This window comes from Chlorocebus sabaeus, chromosome X (genome assembly GCF_047675955.1).
Source record: "Chlorocebus sabaeus isolate Y175 chromosome X, mChlSab1.0.hap1, whole genome shotgun sequence".
Lineage (NCBI taxonomy): Eukaryota > Metazoa > Chordata > Mammalia > Primates > Cercopithecidae > Chlorocebus > Chlorocebus sabaeus.
Window position 1 is genome coordinate 71,947,663 of NC_132933.1, and position 18,460 is coordinate 71,966,122.

The following is an 18,460-nucleotide window of genomic DNA, read 5'->3' on the forward strand; positions in this document are numbered from 1 at the left end:
TGAATGTCTTCTTTTGAGAAATGTCTGTTCATATCCTTTGCCCACTTTTTGATGGGGTTGTTTGTTTTTTTCTTGTAAATTTGTTTGAGTTCTTTGTAGGTTCTACATATTAGCCCTTTGTCAGATGAGTAGATTGCAAAAATTTTCTCCCATTCTGTAGGTTGCCTGTTCAATTTGATGGTAGTTTCTTTTGCTGTGCAGAAGCTCTTTAGTTTAATGAGATCCCATTTGTCAATTTTGGCTTTTGCTGCTGTTGCTTGTGGTTAATTCACTATTTTTGCATGGTTTAGCATGTTCTTAAATAGTTAATCATTCATTTACCATATGAGCCAGAAATCCTACTCTTAGTGATTTAACCTTAAAAGATAATAATTATGTTTATATATAAGTTATGTTTATATTTATATATAAACCTATCCACAATTATTCGTAGCAACTTTATTTATAATTTCTAAGAAATAGAAACAATCCAATGTCTTTCTGTGTGTGAAAAAATATACAGTGGTACATTCATACAATAAAATACTTTCCAGCAGTAGAAAGAAATAAGCTACTCATACACACAGCTTGGATAAATACGAATATCATTTTCATGAGTTACAGAAGTAAGTCTCAAAGGTCATATATTGCATGATTCAATTCATACAAGATAATCAGAAATATTAAAAAATAGTGATAGAGACTGATTGCGGGTTTCAAGGAGTTAGCAATGAGAAGCATCAGTATACAGGAATAGCGAGAGGGCATTAAATGGGTGAAGAAAATATTATGTAATCTGATTATAGTGGTGGCTACATAAACCAATATGTTAAAATTTGTATAACTGAAAATGAAACGAATGTTAATTTTACTGTATATTGATTAGGAAATATTTCTGTGACATTTGATTGTTTTTCTTATTTTATTTTAAGTTCTGAGATACATGGGATACATGTGCAGGATGTGCAGGTTTGTTACATAGGTATACACGTGCCATGGTGGTTTGCCGCATGCATCAACCCATCATCTAGGTTTTAAGATCTGCATGAATTAGGTATTTGTCCTAATGATATATCTCCTCTTGCACCCCATTCCCTGACAGGACCCAGTGTTTGATGTTCCTGACCCTGTGTCCATATGTTCTCATTGTTCAACTACCACTTATGAGGGAGAGCATGTGGTGTTTGGTTTTCTGTTCCCGTGTTAGTTTGCTGAGGATGGTGGTTTCCAACTTCATCCATGTCCCTGCAAAGGACATAAACTCATTCTTCTTTATGGCTGCATAGTATTCCATGGTGTATATGTGTCACATTTTCTTTAACCAGTCTATCATTGGTGGGTTTTTGGGTTGGTTCCAAGTCTTGGCTATTGTAAATATTGCTGCAACAAACAGCAATGTTGAACTCCCCACCCCCCCCCATCAAGCTCAAGCATCCCTGGTGGAGCTCAGACTGCTGTGCTGGGCGAGAAATTCAAGCCAGTGGATCTTAGCTTGCTGGGCTCCGTGGAGGTGGAACCCACTGAGCCAGACCACTTGGCTCCCTTGCTTCAGCCCCCTTTCCAGGGGAGTGAACGGTTCTGTCTTGCTAGCGTTCCAGGCACCAATGGGGTATGAAAAAAAAAAAAAAAAAAAAAAAAAAGCACGCGGCTAGCTCAGTGTCTGCTCAAGTAGCCTCCCAGTTTTGTGCTTGAAACCCAGGGTCCTGCTGGTATAGGCACCGGAGGGAATCTCCTGGTCTGCGAATTACAGAAACCGTGAGAAAAGCACAGTATCTGTGCCAGGGTGCATGGTACAGTCCCTGATGGCTTCCCTTGGCTAGGAGTGGGAGTTCCCTGACCCTTTGCACTTCTTGGGTGTGGCTATGCCCCACCCTGCTTTAGCTGGCCCTCCTTGGGCTGCAACCACTCTCCAACCAGTCCCAATGAGATGAACCGGGTACCTTAGTTGGAAACGCAGAAGTCACTCACCTTCTGCGTCAATCTCGCTGGCAGCTGCAGACCAGAGCTGTTCCTATTCAGCCATCTTCTTTTTTTTTATTTTTTTTAATTTGAGAAGGAGTCTGATTCACTCTGTTGCCTAGGCTGTAGTACAGTGGCATAATCTCAAATCATTGCAACCTCCACCTCCCAAGTTCAAGTGATTCTCCTGCCTCAGCCTCTCGAGTAGCTGGGATTACAGGAGTGTGCCACTGTGCCTGGCTAATTTTTGTATTTTTCATAGAGACAGGGTTTCAACATGTGGGCCAGGCTGGTCTTCAACTCCTGACCTCAAGTGATCTGCCCTCTTTGTCCTCCCAAAGTGCTAGGATTATAGCAACCAGCCACCGCACCCACCCAGAAAACCTTTTTCTAATGAGTAGAAGAAAAAACGCATTTAACAATAAAAAAGAGATTATACTACCCAGAAGAAATGACTAAAATGAAACCTTGAAACAACACATCACCAAATGAAGTTAAACAGACTTCAAACCAGAATTGGAACAAAGAGAAATAAAAGAGATGACATTGTATGGTAATTTTCTCAGTGGAAATAAGCAAGACACACAACAGCTTAATAATGGAGCTTAGACTATAAAAAATAACAATAGCACCACTGGAAAACTATTGCCTTAACAGATTTGTGCCAAAGTAAGTGAATTTGTTGCTGCTGACCTAATAGACAAAGTATCTGGCCCAAATGAGGGACTGAAGGAACTGTGGTGGTTGATATTGAGTATTAACTTGAATAGATTGAAGGATTCAAAAGTATTGTTCCTGGGTATGTCTGTGAGGGTGTTGCCAAAGGAGATTAACATGTGAGTCAGTGGATTGGGAAAGGCAGATCCACCCTCAGTTCGGGTGGGCACAATCTAATCAGCTGCCCGTGTGGCCAGAATAAAAGCAGGCAGAAGAACATGAAAAGACTAGACTGGTTTTGTCTTCTGGCCTACATCATTCTCCCATGTTGAATACTTCCTGTCCTAGAACATTGGACTCCAAGTTGTTCAGCTTTTGGACTTGAACTAGCTTCCTAGCTCCTCAGCTTGGAGACATTCTATTGTGGGACCTTACCTTGTTATTGTGTGAGTCAATACTCCATAACAAGCTTCCCTTTATATATGCATCTATTCTATTAGTTCTGTCTCTCTAGAGAAGCCTGAGTAATATAAGAACCAAATCAAATTCAGAATCCATTGTGTTTCTATACTGGTTAACTTGGCTGCTAGCCAAAATGGAGTAATAGGGATCAGATTTACCATCCCACTGGAAATTACAAAAACCATGAAAATGTGTGTGTGTGTGTGTGTGTTTGTGTGTGTGTATAACACCAAAACTTTTTTATTTTTCAAAGATTTGTTATTATTTTTTATTCTTTTGTATTTTTTAAGATATGGGTTCTCACTCTGCTGCCCAGAGTAGTCTCAAACTCCTGGACTCAAGTCATTCTTCCACCTCAGCCTCTTAAGTAGCTCGGTGTATTTGTCCATTTTCACCCTGCTATAAAGAAATACCTGAGGGGTGGAGCAAGATGGCCGAATAGGAACAGCTCCAGTCTCCAGTTCCCAGCGCAAGTGACACAGAAGATGGGTGATTTCTGCATTTTCAACTGAGGTACTGGGTTCATCTCACTAGGGAGTGCCGGACAATTGGTGCTGGTCAGCTGCTGCAGCCTGACCAGCGAGAGCTGAAGCAGGGCAAGGCATCACCTCACCTGGGAAGCGCAAGGGGGAAGGGAATCCCTTTTCCTAGCCAGGGGAACTGAGACACACAACACCTGGAAAATCGGGTAACTCCCACCCCAATACTGTGCTTTACCAAGGGTCTTAGCAAACAGCACAACAGGAGATTATATCCCACACCTGGCCGGGAGGGTCCCATCCCCATGGAGCCTCCCTCATTGCTAGCACAGCAGTCTGCGATCTAACGGCAAGGCAGCAGCGAGGCTGGGGGAGGGGTGCCCTCCATTGCTGAGGCTTAAGTAGGTAAGCAAAGCTGCTGGGAAGCTCGAACTAGGTGGAACCCACAGCAGCTCAAGGAGGCCTGCCTGTCTCTGTAGACTCCACCTCTGGGGACAGGGCACAGCTAAACAAACAAACAAAAAAGCAGCAGAAACCTCTGCAGATGCAAACGACTCTGACAGCTTTGAAGAGAGCAGTGGATCTCCCAACACGGAGGCTGAGATCAGAGAACGGACAGACTGCCTGCTCAAGTGGGTCCCTGACCCCTGAGTAGCCTAACTGGGAGACATCCCCCACTAGGGGCAGACCAACACCTCACACCTCACACGGTGGGGTACACCCCTGAGAGGAAGCTTCCAAAGCAAGAATCAGACAGGTACACTCACTGTTCAGCAATATTCTATCTTCTGCAGCCTCCGCTGCTGATACCCAGGCAAACAGGGTCTGGAGTGGACCTCAAGCAATCTCCAACAGACCTACAGCTGAGGGTCCTGACTGTTAGAAGGAAAACTAACAAACAGGAAGGACACTCACACCAAAACCCCATCAGTACATCACCATCATCAAAGACCAAAGGCAGATAAAACCACAAAGATGGGGAAAAAGCAAGGCAGAAAAGCTGGAAATTCAAAAAATTCAAAAAAATCAGAGCACATCTCCCCCTCCAAAGGAACGTAGCTCATCGCCAGCAATGGAACAAAGCTGGACAGAGAATGACTTCGACGAGTTGAGAGAAGAAGGCTTTAGTTGATCAAACTTCTAAGAGCTAAAGGAGGAACTACGTACCCAGTGCAAAGAAACTAAAAATCTTGAAAAAGACAGGGATGCCCTCTCTCACCACTCCGATTCAACATAGTGTTGGAAGTTCTGGCTAGGGCAATCAGGCAAGAGAAAGAAATAAAGGGTATTCAGTAAGGAAAAGAAGAAGTCAAATTGTCCATGTTTGCAGATGACATGATTGTATATTTAGAAAACCCCAACATCTCAGCCCAAAATCTCCTTATGCTGATAAGCAACTTCAGCAAAGTCTCAGGATACAAAATTAATGTGCAAAAATCACAAGCATTCTTATACACTAGTAACAGACAGAGAACCAAATCATGAATGAACTCCCATTCACAATTGCTTCAAAGAGAATAAAATACCTAGGAATCCAACTTACAAGGGATGTAAAGGACCTCTTCAAGGAGAACTACAAACCACTGCTCAGTGAAATGAAAGAGGACACAAACAAATGGAAGAACATGCCATGCTCATGAATAGGAAGAATCAATATCATGAAAATGGCCATACTGCCCAAGGTAATTTATAGATTCAATGCCATCCCTATCAAGCTACCAATGACTTTCTTCACAGAATTGGAAAAAACTGCTTTAAAGTTCATATGGAACCAAAAAAGAGCCCGCATCGCCAAGACAATCCTAAGACAAAAGAACAAAGCTAGAGGCATCATGCTACCTGACTTCAAACTATGCTACAAGGCTACAGTAACCAAAACAGCATGGTACTGGTGCCAAAACAGAGATATAGACCAATGGAACAGAACAGAGCCCACAGAAATAATACCATACATCTACAGCCATCTGATCTTTGACAAACCTGACAAAAACAAGAAATGGGGAAAGGATTCCCTATTTAATAAATGGTGCTGGGAAAATTGGCTAGCCATAAGTAGAAAGCTGAACTGGATCCTTTCCTTACTCCTTATATGAAAATTAATTCAAGATGGATTAGAGACTTAAATGTTAGACCTAATACCATAAAAACCCTAGAAGAAAAGCTAAGTAATACCATTCAGGACATAAGCATGGGCAAGGACTTCATGTCTAAAACACCAAAAACAACAGCAACAAAAGCCAAAATGGAGAAATGGGATCTAATTAAACTAAAGAGCTTCTCCACAGCAAAAGAAACTACCATCAGAGTGAACAGGCAACCTACAGAATGGGAGAAAATTTTTGCAATCTACTCATCTGACAAAGGGCTAATATCCAGAACTTACAAAGAACTCAAACAAATTTACAAGAAAAAGAAAAACAATCCCATCAAAAAGTGGGTAAGGGATATGAACAGACATTTATCAAAAGAAGACATTTATACAGCCAACAGACACATGAAAAAATACTCATCATCACTGGCCATCAGAGAAATGCAAATCAAAACCACAATGAGATACCATCTCACACCAGTTAGAATGGCAGAAAAGTCAGGAAACAACAGGTGCTGGAGAGGATGTGGAGAAATAGGAACACTTTTACACTGTTGGTGGAATTGTAAACTAGTTCAACCATTATGGAAAACAGTATGACGATTCCTCAAGGATCTAGAATTAGAAGTGCCATCTGACCCAGCCATCCCATTACTGGGTATATACCCAAAGGATTATAAATCATGCTGCTATAAAGACACATGCACATGTATGTTCATTGCGGCACTATTCACAATAGCAAAGACTTGGAATCAACCCAAATGTCCATCAGTGACAGATTTGATTAATAGAATGTGGCACATATACACCATGGAATACTATGCAGCCATAAGAATGGATGAATTTGTGTCCTTTGTAGGGACATGGATGCAGCTGGAAACCACCATTCTCAGCAAACTATCACAGGAACAGAAAACCAAACACCGCATGTTCTCACTCATAGGTGGGAACTGAACTATGAGATAACTTGGACTCAGGAAGGGGAACATCACACTCCAGGGCCTATTATGGGGAGGTAGGAGAGGGGAGGGATTGCATTGGGAGTTATACCTGATGTAAATGACGAGTTGATGGGTGCTGACGAGTTGATGGGTGCAGCACAGCAACATGGCACAAGTATACATATGTAACAAACCTGCACGTTATGCACATGTACCATAGAACTTAAAGTATAATAATAATAATAATAAGAAGAAAAATATTCATCACAAAAAAAAAGAAAAGAAATACCTGAGACTGGGTAAATCATAAAAGCAAGAGGTTTAATTGATTCACAGTTCCACATGACTGTGGAGGCCTCAGGAAACTTAAAATCACAGCAGAAGACAAAAGCGAAGCAAGGACCTTCCTCACATGGTGGTAGGAGAGAGAAAAGAAAGTGAAGCGAAAAGAGCCTCTTATAAAATCATCAGATCTCATGAGAACTCACCCGCTATCATGAGAACAGCATGGGGAAAACTGCTCACAAGATTCAATCCCCCCACCGACCAAATACCTTCCTTGACACATGGAGATTAAAATTTGAGATGAGATTTGCGTGGGGACACGGAACCATACCATATTATTTGGTCCCTGTACCCTCCCAAATTTTATGCTGTCACATTTCAAAACACAATCATGTGAGTATAAGCCACTGTACCTAGCAAAACAAAAGCTTCTGATTCTCTGACCATCAGGCAAGGAAGGAGAGCAATCTCTGAGAGATGGTGAAATAATAAACTGAGCCCAACCACTGCTTGAGTTTACTGCATTGAGAGAGTTTCACAGCCACAGCACTATAAGCAGGGCTTGCTGAGCTAAAGAAACAAAACTGAGAGAACAGAAGTCCAAAGTAACTAAAGTTTACAGAACAGAGTACTGAAGAAGAGAGAGCTTCACAGAGAGAGAATTAAAGAGAGCTGCTGGGTTCCTCTCATGTATTCACCAAAGTACTAATCACTGCATGCATGTGAGAGAGCTACTACCTGTGTGCAGGTAAAGAACCACCTGAAAGGATTAAAGGAAAGAGTAACCAGCACACACAAATGCATAACACACACACACACACACACACACACACGTAGTAATAGCATCTGTGCCCACCAGCCAAAAGGAAAACCTCATTTGTCTTGAGACATGATGTGGAAAATTCAGAAAGGTCTTGTCTTTGTACTGGAAAATAACTATCATTAACTAAACTCGGCTCTGGACCCACCTGACAAATATTAAAAAGCATGACACAAAAGGATCCAAATTTTCCAAGAAATTTTCACAGTATCCCTGAACAAAGCTCAAAACCACTTACAACAATGCAAAAATTTTAAGCACCAGATGATAAAATTTACATTTGGCATTCAATAAAAAATTACCAGTTATGTGAAGAAGCATAGTTCAAAATGAAAAGAAAAATCAATCTACTGAAATAAATCCAGAACTGACACAAATGTTAGAAACAATACACAAGGACATTAAAGCAGTTATTAAGTATAAATGTGTTCTAAATGTTCAAAAACTTAAGTAGAAACATGGAAGATATTAAAAAAATTCAAATTTCTAATAACTTTTCTTTTTAGATGTTTGAAATGAAAACAGTAAATATAATGAACAGCAGACTTAATATCATAGAAAAAAATATATTAGTGACGTTGAAGACATAGCAATAGAAACTATACAAAATGAAACACACCGAGAAAAAAACTGCTGAAAAACAGAGTATCAGTTCACTCTGGAACAGAACACAGGTATCTCTTTGGAAAATAGTTCAGCAGGTTTTGTTTTTGTTTTTGTTTTTTTTTTTTTTTTTTTAATTTTCCCATTAGTGTTTAATATGTTTAAGGTATGAAGAAAAATCAGTCTTTAATGGCAAAAACAATTTTTTTTTTGTAAGCCATTCTCTAATGTAATCCATTTAAAATCTTTTTTTTTTTATTATTATACTTTGAGTTCTAGGGTACATGTGCATAACATGCAGGTTTGTTACATATGTATACTTGTGCCATGTTGGAGATCAAAAGAGACAAAGTTCAGCAGTTTTTAATGAAATTAAACATGCACTTACAATACTACTTAGCAATTACACTTCTGAGCATTCATCCCAAAGAAATAAAACATGTTTACACAAAAACCTATACAAAGTGTTCATGGCAGCTTTATTTATGATAGCCAAACAATGGAAACAATCCATATGTCTTTCAATGTGTGAAAGATTAAACATATTGTGGTACATTCATACTATGGAATATTACTTAGAAATAAAAACAGAGCAGATCTGGCAAGATATCCGAATAGGAACAGCTCCAGCCTGCAGCTCCCAGTGAGACCAATGCAGAAGGCGGGTGATTTCTGCAATTCCAACTGAGGTACCATGTTCATCTCATTGGTACTGGTTAGGCAATGGGTACAGCCCACAGAGGGTGAGCAGAAGCAGGGTGGGGCATCACCTCACCCAGAAGTGCAAGGAACGAGGAGCCTCACTCCCCCAGCCAAAGGAAGCCATGAGGAACTGTACTATCCAGCTAAGATACTATGCTTTTCCTATGGTTTTTGCTACTGTCAGACCAGGAGATTCCCTCGTGTGCCTACACAAAAAGGGCACTGGGTTTCAAGAACAAAACTGGGTGGCTGTTGGGAAGACACCGAGATAGCTGGAGGAGTTTGTTTGTTTGTTTGTTTTTCATACCTCAGTGGTACCAGGAACCCCAGCAAGGCAGAACCGTTCACTCCCCTGGAAAGGGGGCTGAAGCTAGAGAGCCGAGTGGTCTTGCTCAGTGGGTCCCACAGCAAGCTAAGAACCACTGGCTTGAAATTCTCACTGCCAGCACAGCAGTCTGGAATGGACCTGGGACGGTCAAGCTCGGTGCAGGGAGGAGCAATGGTCATTTATGAGGCCTTAGTAGGTGATTTTCCCCTGATAGTGCGAAGGAGACTGGGAGTTTTGGACTGTGCAGAACTTACCACAGCATGGCAAATCAGCTGTGGCCAGATTGCTCCTCTAGATTTTTCCTCACTGGGCAGGGCATCTCAGCAGGAAATGCAGCAGCCCCAGTCAGGGGCTAACAGATAAAACTCTCATCTCCCTGGAACAGAACACTTGAAAGGAGGGCTGGCTGCAGTGACAGCTTCAGCGAACTTAATCTTTCCGAGCCTGCCTGCTCGGAAGAGAGCAGCTGATCCTGACAAGGGGGATTCTCCCAGCAGAATGTACCAGCTGTGCTAAGGGACAGACTGCCTCCTCAAGTGGAACCTTGATCCCTAACTCATTTTATGAGGTCAGCATCATCCTCATACCAAAACCTGGCAAAGACACAACAACAACAAAAAAAAGAAAACTTCAGGCCCCTATCCCTGATGAAAATCAATGTGAAAATCTTCAATAAAATACTGGCAAACTTAATCCAGCAGCACATCAAAAAGCTTATCCACCACGATCAAGCTGGCTTCATCCCTTGGATGCAAGGCTGGTTCAGCATAGGCAAATCAATAAATGTAATCCATCACATAAACAGAACCAATGACAAAACCCACATGAATATCTAAATAGATGCAGAAAAGGCCTTTGACAAAATTCAACATTTCCTTCATGTTAAAAAACTCTCAATAAATTGGGTATTGATGGAACATATCTCAAAACAATAAGAGCTATTTATGACAAATCCACAGCCAATATCATACTGAATGAACAAAAGCTGGAAGATTCCCTTTGAAAATGAGCACAAGACAAGGATGCCCTCTCTTACCACTCCTATTAAACATATTATTGAAAGTTCTGGGCAGGGCAATCAAGCAAGAGAAATAAATAAAGATATTCAAATAGAAAGAGAGGAAGTCAAATTGTCTCTTTTTGCAGATGACATGATTGTATATTTAGAAAATCCCTTTGTCTCAGCTCAAAAAGTCCTTAAACTGATAAGCAACTCCAGCAAAGTCTCAGGATACAACATTAGTGTGCAAAAATCACAAGCATTTTTATACATCAACAATAGACAGAGAGCCAAATCATGAATTGACTCACATTCACAATTACTACAAAGAGAATAAAATACCTAGGAATCCAACTTACAAGGGATGCTAAGGACCTCTTCAAGGAGAACTACAAACCACTGGTCAAGGAAATGAGAGGACACAAGCAAATGGAAAAAAAAAATTATGCTGATGGATAGGAAGAATCAATATCATGAAAATGACCATACTTCCCAAAGTAATTTATAGATTCAGTGCTATTCCCACGAAACTACCATTGACATTCTTCACAGAATTAGAAAAAACTACTTTAAATTTCATATGGAACCAAAAAAGAGCCCGCATGGCCAAGACAATCCTAAGCAAAAAGAACAAAGCTGGTGTCATTATAGTCATTATAGTATCTGACTTCAAACTATACCACAAGGCTACAATAAGCAAAAGAGGACGGTACCAGTACCAAAACAGACATATAGACCAATGGAAAAGAACACAGACCTCAGAAACAAGACCACACATCTACAATCATCTGATCTTCAATAAACCTGACAAAAACAAGCAGTGGGGAAAGGATTCCCTATAAAATAAATAATGCTGGGAAAACTGGCAGGCCACGTGCAGAAAGCTAATACTGTACCCATTCCTTATACCTTATACAAAAATTAACTCAAGATGGATTAAAGAGTTAAATGTGAAACCCAAAACCATAAAACCCTACAAGGAAACCTAGGCAATACCATTCAGGACATAGGCATGGGCAAACAATTCATGGCTAAAACACCAAAAGCAATTGCAACAAAAGCTAAAATTGACTAATGGGATCTAATTAAACTAAGGAGCTCCTGCACAGCAAAAGAAACTAGCATCAGAGTGAGCAGGCAACTTACAGAATGGGAGAAAATTTTTGCAATCTACCCATCTGACTAAGGTCTCATATCCAGAATCTGCGAGGAACTTAAACAAATTTACAAGAAAAAAAAAAAAAAAACCCTATAAAAAAAGTGGGCAAAGTATATGAGCAGACATCTCTCAAAAGAAGACATTTATGTGGCCAAGAAACGTGAAAAGAAGTTCATCATCACTGATCATTAGAGAAATGCAAATCAAAACCACAATGAAATACCATCTGATTCCAGTCCGAATGGTGATTATTAAAAGTCAGGAAAAAATAGATGCTGGTGAGGCTGTGGAGAAATAGGAAAGCTTTAACACTGTTGGTGGGAATGTAAATTAATTCAACCATTGTGGAAGAGAGTGTGGCAATTCCTCAAGGTCCTAGAACCAGAAATATAATTTGACCCAGTAATCCCATCACTGGGAATATATACCCAAAGGAATATAAATCATTCTACTATAAAGACACATGGACACGTATGTTTATTACAACGCTATTTACAATAGCAAAGAAATGGAACCAATCCAAATGCCCATCAGTGATAGACTGGATAAAGAAAATGTGGTATATATGCATCATGAAATACTATGCAGCCATTAAAAAGAATGAGATCATGTCCTTTGCAGGGACAGAGATGAAGCTGGAAGCAATCATCCTCAGCAAACTAACAAAGGAACAGAAAAGCAAACACCGCCTGTTCTCACTTATAAGTGGGAGTTGAACAATGAGAACACATGGACGGAGGGAGGGAAACAACATACACCAAGGCCTACTGGGGGTTGGGGGGCAAGGGAAGGGAGAGCATTAGGAAAAATACCTAATATATGAGCATCTAGGCTTAAAACCTAGATGATGGGTTGAGAGGTGCAGCAAACAACCATGGCACATGTATACCTACTTAACAAACCTGCACGTTCTCCACATGTATTTCAGAGCCTGAAGTTAAAAAAAAAAAAAAAAAAAAAAAAAAAAAAAAACTGGAAATTAATTCCAAAAGTCCTCAAAACTATACAAATACATGGAAATTTAAAAATCTGCTCTTGAGTCATCTTTGGAGAAAGAAAAAAATCAAGATTAAAAATTAAAAATTCTTTAAGTTGAACAATAATACTGACACAACTTATCAAAACCTCTGGGATGCAGCAAAAGTGCTAAGAGGAAAGTTCATAGCATTAAACAGCTACATTGAAACATCTTAAAGAGCACAAATAGACAATCCAAGGTCACATCACAAATAACTAGAGAAACAAAAAGAAACAAAACTCAATCTCAGCAGAAGAAAAGAAATAACAAAGATCAGAGCAGAACTAAATGAAATTGAAACAAAAAATAAGAATTAAATAAAACAAAAAAATGGTTCTTTGAAAATATAAACAAAATTGATAGACCATTACTGAGATTAACCAAGAAAAGAGAAAAATTCAAATAAGCTCAATTAGAAATGAAACAAGATATCTTACAACTGATACCACAGAAATACAAAAGCTTATTGAAGGCTACTGTGAACACCTTTTTACAGAAAAACTGGACAATCTAGAGGATATGAATGAATTCCTGGAAATATACAATCCTCCCAGATTCAATCAGGAAGAAATAGAAACTCTGAACAGACCAATAACAAGTAGCGATATTGAAACAGTAATTTAAAAATTGTCAACAAAAAGAACTCCAGGACAAAGTGGATTCACAGCTGAATTCTATGCTACATTCAAAGAAAAAGTGGTATCAATTTCACTGAAACTATTCGGAAAGATAGAGAAAAAGAAAATCCTCTCCAAATCAATCTTGGAAGCCAGTTTCTGCACAGCAAAAGAAATAATTAGCAGAGTAAACTTGCAACACAGAGAATGCAAGGATATCTTCACAAACTGTGCATCAGACAAAGCACTAATATCTAGAACCTACAAGGAACTCAAATAAATCAGTAAGAAAAAAATACAGCCCCATCAAAAAGTGGAGAAAGGACACGGATAGACAATTGTCAAAAGAGCATATACTACACATGACCAACAAACATGACAAAATTATCAACATTACTAATTATCAGGGAAGTGTAAATCAAAAGCACAATGTGATACCACCTTACTCCTGCAAGAATGGCCATAATAAAATAATAATAAAAAAATAGATGTTGATGTGAATGTAATGAAAAGAGAACACTTTTACATTGCTGATGGGAATGTAAACTAGTACAACCACTATGGAATATGATATGGAGATTCTTTAAAGAACTAAAGGTAGACCTACCATTTGATTCAGCAATTCCACTACTGAGTATCTACCCAGAGAAAAAGAACTCATTATATGAAAAAGACACTTGCACACACATGCTTACAGTGGCACAATTCACAATTGAAAAAATATGGAATCTATATGCCCATCAACTAACGAGTGGATAAAGAAAATGTGGCATATATACACCATGGAATACTACTTAGCCTTTAAAAGAAATGAACTAAACGCATTCGCAGAAACCTGGATGGAGTTGAAGACCATTAAGTAAAGCAACTCAGAAGCAGAAAACAACAAATTTCATATGTTCTCACTTGTAAGTGGGAACTAAGAGATGAAGATGAAAAGACATGTGATATAGAATGAAATAGTGGTCTTCAGGGCCTTGGGGGGAATGGGGAAGGTGACGAGGGATAAAAGACTACACACTGGGTACAGTATACACCGCTTGGCTGACAGAGGCACCAAAATCTCAGAAATTACCACGATAGAACTTGTCCATGTAATTAAAAAAACCACCTATTTTCTGAAAAGTATTGAAATTTTTTTAAAAAATACTATAAATTGGGTGGCTTAGGCAGCAAGCATTTATTTGTCATAGTTTTGAAGCTCATGAAACCCAAGATCAGCTTGCCATCATGGTCAGGTTCTAGTGAGGGCTCTCATTCTGTCCATAGCAAAACTTTTATTATCTGAGCACCCTTTTAGACTTTTTTAAGTTTTTAAAGTAATTTTGTCCAAAATGTCTCCAAGTCTGTCATTGTAGATTATGTTTCTTCCTGAGGAAAATTTGTTCCATTGCTTAGCAGTATGTTGCAGATCCTGATAATCTGCTAATAGCTCTGATCAGGTAAAATAAAATTTTTGAACAGCTTAAAGAACATCTGCTTAGAATGTATTGTTAGAGTTAAGGCTTAGCTCATCCATTTCTTTCATTTTCCAGAGGAGGAAACTGAAGCACAAAAAGAGGATGGTACTTATTGAACGTCACTGACATATTTTTATTTGATACCTGCCACATGCCAGCCTTGTTACAGAAGCCATGGATGTAAATATGAATAACATATTGTTCTCACTTTCATTAATCCAGTATTGAACTCTTTTCCCATATTCTTGTCACTACACCACTGTCTTTGAAACCTGAGTGTCTAAAATCTAGCAAGGTTTGCAACAGTACACTAAAAAATGTTAAATGTTTGTTACAGTACACTAAAAAATGTTAAATGTGATGAAACTGAGGCATGCTTTTTTTTTTTTTTTTAATAAAAGACACTTGTCTGGCAATCCTATGGCAAATAGAATGGTGTAGTGTTGTATTAATTGGGTCAATTTATTTCTCAGATACCCTAATTAAGGCCAGGGACACCATGGATCTTGGGGAGAGATTTTTAACTATCTTTTTTTTTAATGTCTAAAGGTACCAAAAGAAGCCATTTCTTCAATGTTTGATTTTACATATCCTTATGGGATAGAAGCTACTTTGGCTTATAGCACACATTCTCATGACAAACTGTATATTGTTCTAAAGACCAGCTCCAGCTTTCTGAACCTGCTTTCATCCACTTAAGAAAAAGAATGGAACTTTAATGCAGAAAAGCCTGCTATTTAGTCAGGACATCCTGCTGCTAACTTTTGAGTCCAGGAGGCACAGATATTATTTTTATTATATGTTAATAACACACAATTATAAGTGGTTATATGAATTGTCGGTGAAAAAAGTTAATGACTAAAACCAAATAAAACAACCAGCCAAATCTGATTGATTTTACTGAATACCATGTTTCTTGGGGTGAAAAGATAGACAAGAAAATTGAGCTTATTTGAACACACAGCTTTTTAAAAATAGCCACATTTCCAAAGTAACAATATGTAACAGTTGCCATACATACACACTGATCACCACAATGCTGTGCATGTTGCCTTAAACATTAATATAAATTCTAGATTAAATCTCATAATTTATAGTCAGAATCAAAATGTCTATAATTGTAAGACATTGACCTGTTCTACCATATCTTTGTGCAACAATTCCAAAAGCTAATTGAACTGCACTCACCCTACCAAAATCTTTGGAAAACATTTCCTGCTAAGCCAAATCAAGTAAAAATATAAAAAAGCAAGAAGGGATATTATTTTATATTTTTTTCATTGAGTTAATTTACACAGAAAGATATTTGAAAATTTACTAATTTCTATATAAACTCTGGTAATCGCCTCATAAATAGTCATGCCTTATACCGTAAAATTTTAAATCTGGCTAAATTTTTTAATGGCCGGATCTAATAAATTTCACTGAAAGCCTGAATGATTTTAGGGTCGAGATTTATAATCATTATAGCCTTGGCCAACAAAACTCATTACATCACCCATTTAGAGCAAAAATTTCTGCAGCTGTCTGCCTTGTATGGTTGTGGTTGTATGTGTATGGGAAGGCGGCCTAGGGACGCAAGGAGGCTCAGCTGCCTCTTTAGGCCACCGAGCCGCGCAGATCCAGGTCCCAGGTGACCACTCTGTCGTCACCGGGCGAGACATACCTAGTCCTGACGACAACGGACAAAGACCTTAACGGGCCTGGGAGGTGAACGAAGTTCGACGACGACGACGGGTGGAATGGTTAGCCGCCACCGGCGGTTGTTCTTCGTTCTACCAGACCTTGCTGTCGGAAGAGAGAAATGGTAGAATGACACGCCACGTTTGGCCCGTTGGAAACGCCCACCACCCTCTGGGAAGATTTACTGGCCATTTATGGAAGGTCTGTGTATATAATCTGAAAAAGCTGCTCTCAACTCCACTCCAACCTTTTCTAATAGAAAATATTTGTCACATGTAGCCCTTCTAGATGGAAAGAGGTTGCTGATGTATGATAAAGTAGAGTTAGAAAGGCACACATCTTGTAAATTCTCATTTGTTTAAAATAAATCATAGAAAATACATTTCTTCTGGAGATGACTTTTGAAAATGGAGTTGTTAGATGGCCTCTGGAAGCAGTATGTCCACGTTTGTTCAGTGGGCTATATGACATGGAGCTGGAAGACCTGAGAAAGAAGAGAAGAAGGTTCTATGCTAGACTGGTCATGTTTAGAAGACATTTTCGTATTCTATCTATTGTTTTGTGTGCATTTTATTCCTCACTACTGTGTATATAGTTGACAATGCTAAGCTTTTTTGAAATGTCTATTCTTTTCAGGTGTTCTGAAATGCCTGATATATGTTAAAATTAGAGGTAGCAAAATCACATTTTGTAAATATCTTTTTGTTACATTTCATAGGAAATGTTTTTTGGGAGGAATGGCCAAATCACCTGTTGAGTAATACTCATTGTGTTTGTTCAGTGATTCTGGGAGGAGAGAGGAGTGGGAGGTGCAGAGTGCTCTATGCCATCCATTTTACAGTGAGGCAAGATGAATCATTATCTCTGTGCATTTTGTTTTACTTATCTGTGTATATAGTGTACATAAAGGAAAAACGAGTCCTAATTGACAACATCTAGTCTTTCTGGATGTTAAAGAGGTTGCCAGTATATGACAAAAGTAGAGTAATAAATTTTGTACATTTTGTTTTACAAGTCCTAGGAAAACTAATATGCTTTGTACATTTTTGTTTTACAAGTCCTAGGAAAACTAATATGTTTTGTACATTTTTGTTTTACAAGTCCTAGGAAAACTAATATGTTTTATACATTTTTGTTTTACAAGTCCTAGGAAAACTAATATGTTTTGTACATTTTGTTTTACAAGTCCTAGGAAAGATTGTCTTCTGAAAATTTGAGCATTCTTGCCCACTGGGTTAATGGAGATGGGAAGGGTTCTATGCCAGAATGTTCACATTTGGAAGACTCTTTCAAATTATAACTGTTGTTACATGTTTGCAGTTTATTCAAGACTGCTGTGTACATAGTGGACAAATTAATTCCTTACTTGAAATATCTAGTCTATCTAGATGTTTAGAAGTGCCCGATGTATGTTAAATGTAGAGGTAGTAAAATACCACTTTGTAAATATATTTTTGCTAAAATTCATAGGAAATACTTTTGGAAACTGAATTTTGAAGCCACCTTTGTGAGCTGTATAGTAATGTCTATACTTGTTCAATGATTTAGAGGAGGTGGGAGGGAAGAAATTGAAAAAGGTAATATACCAGTGTGTTCATCCTTGAACATTTTCAGACACCATTTTTCTGTATGCTTTGTGCATTTTGTTTTGCTCTGTATATAGTGTATATAATGGACAAATAGTCCTAATTTTTCAACATCTAGTCTCTAGATGTTAAAGAGGTTGCCAGTGTTTGACAAAGTAGTAAAATTAGCATATTTTGTACATTTTTTGCTGAAATTCATAGGAAAACTTGTCTTCTGTAAATGACTTTTGCATAGGAATTTGTTCAACCATCTCTAAGCATTACACATGCTTGTACTTGTCCACTGGATTGAAGGCAGAGAAGGAAGAGAGGAGGGAATGATTCAAGGCCAAAATGGTCACATTTAGAAGATACCACAGTTGGTAACCATTGTTATGTGTGTGCAATTTTATTTAACAGTGCTGTGTACGTGGTGGGCAAGTTATATGAAATATCTAGTCTTTCTAGATATTTGGAAGTGCTTCATGTATTTAAAAGTAGTAGTAGAATAACACGTTTTGTAAATTGCTTTTTAAAACTGATGGGAAATGCTGTTTGGAGTGGAATTGCTGAGCCACCTGGGAGGTGGGAGGGAAGAAATTGCAAAAGATGTTTTGCCATTGTTTATTAGAAAATTTCAGCTTAATCCATTGC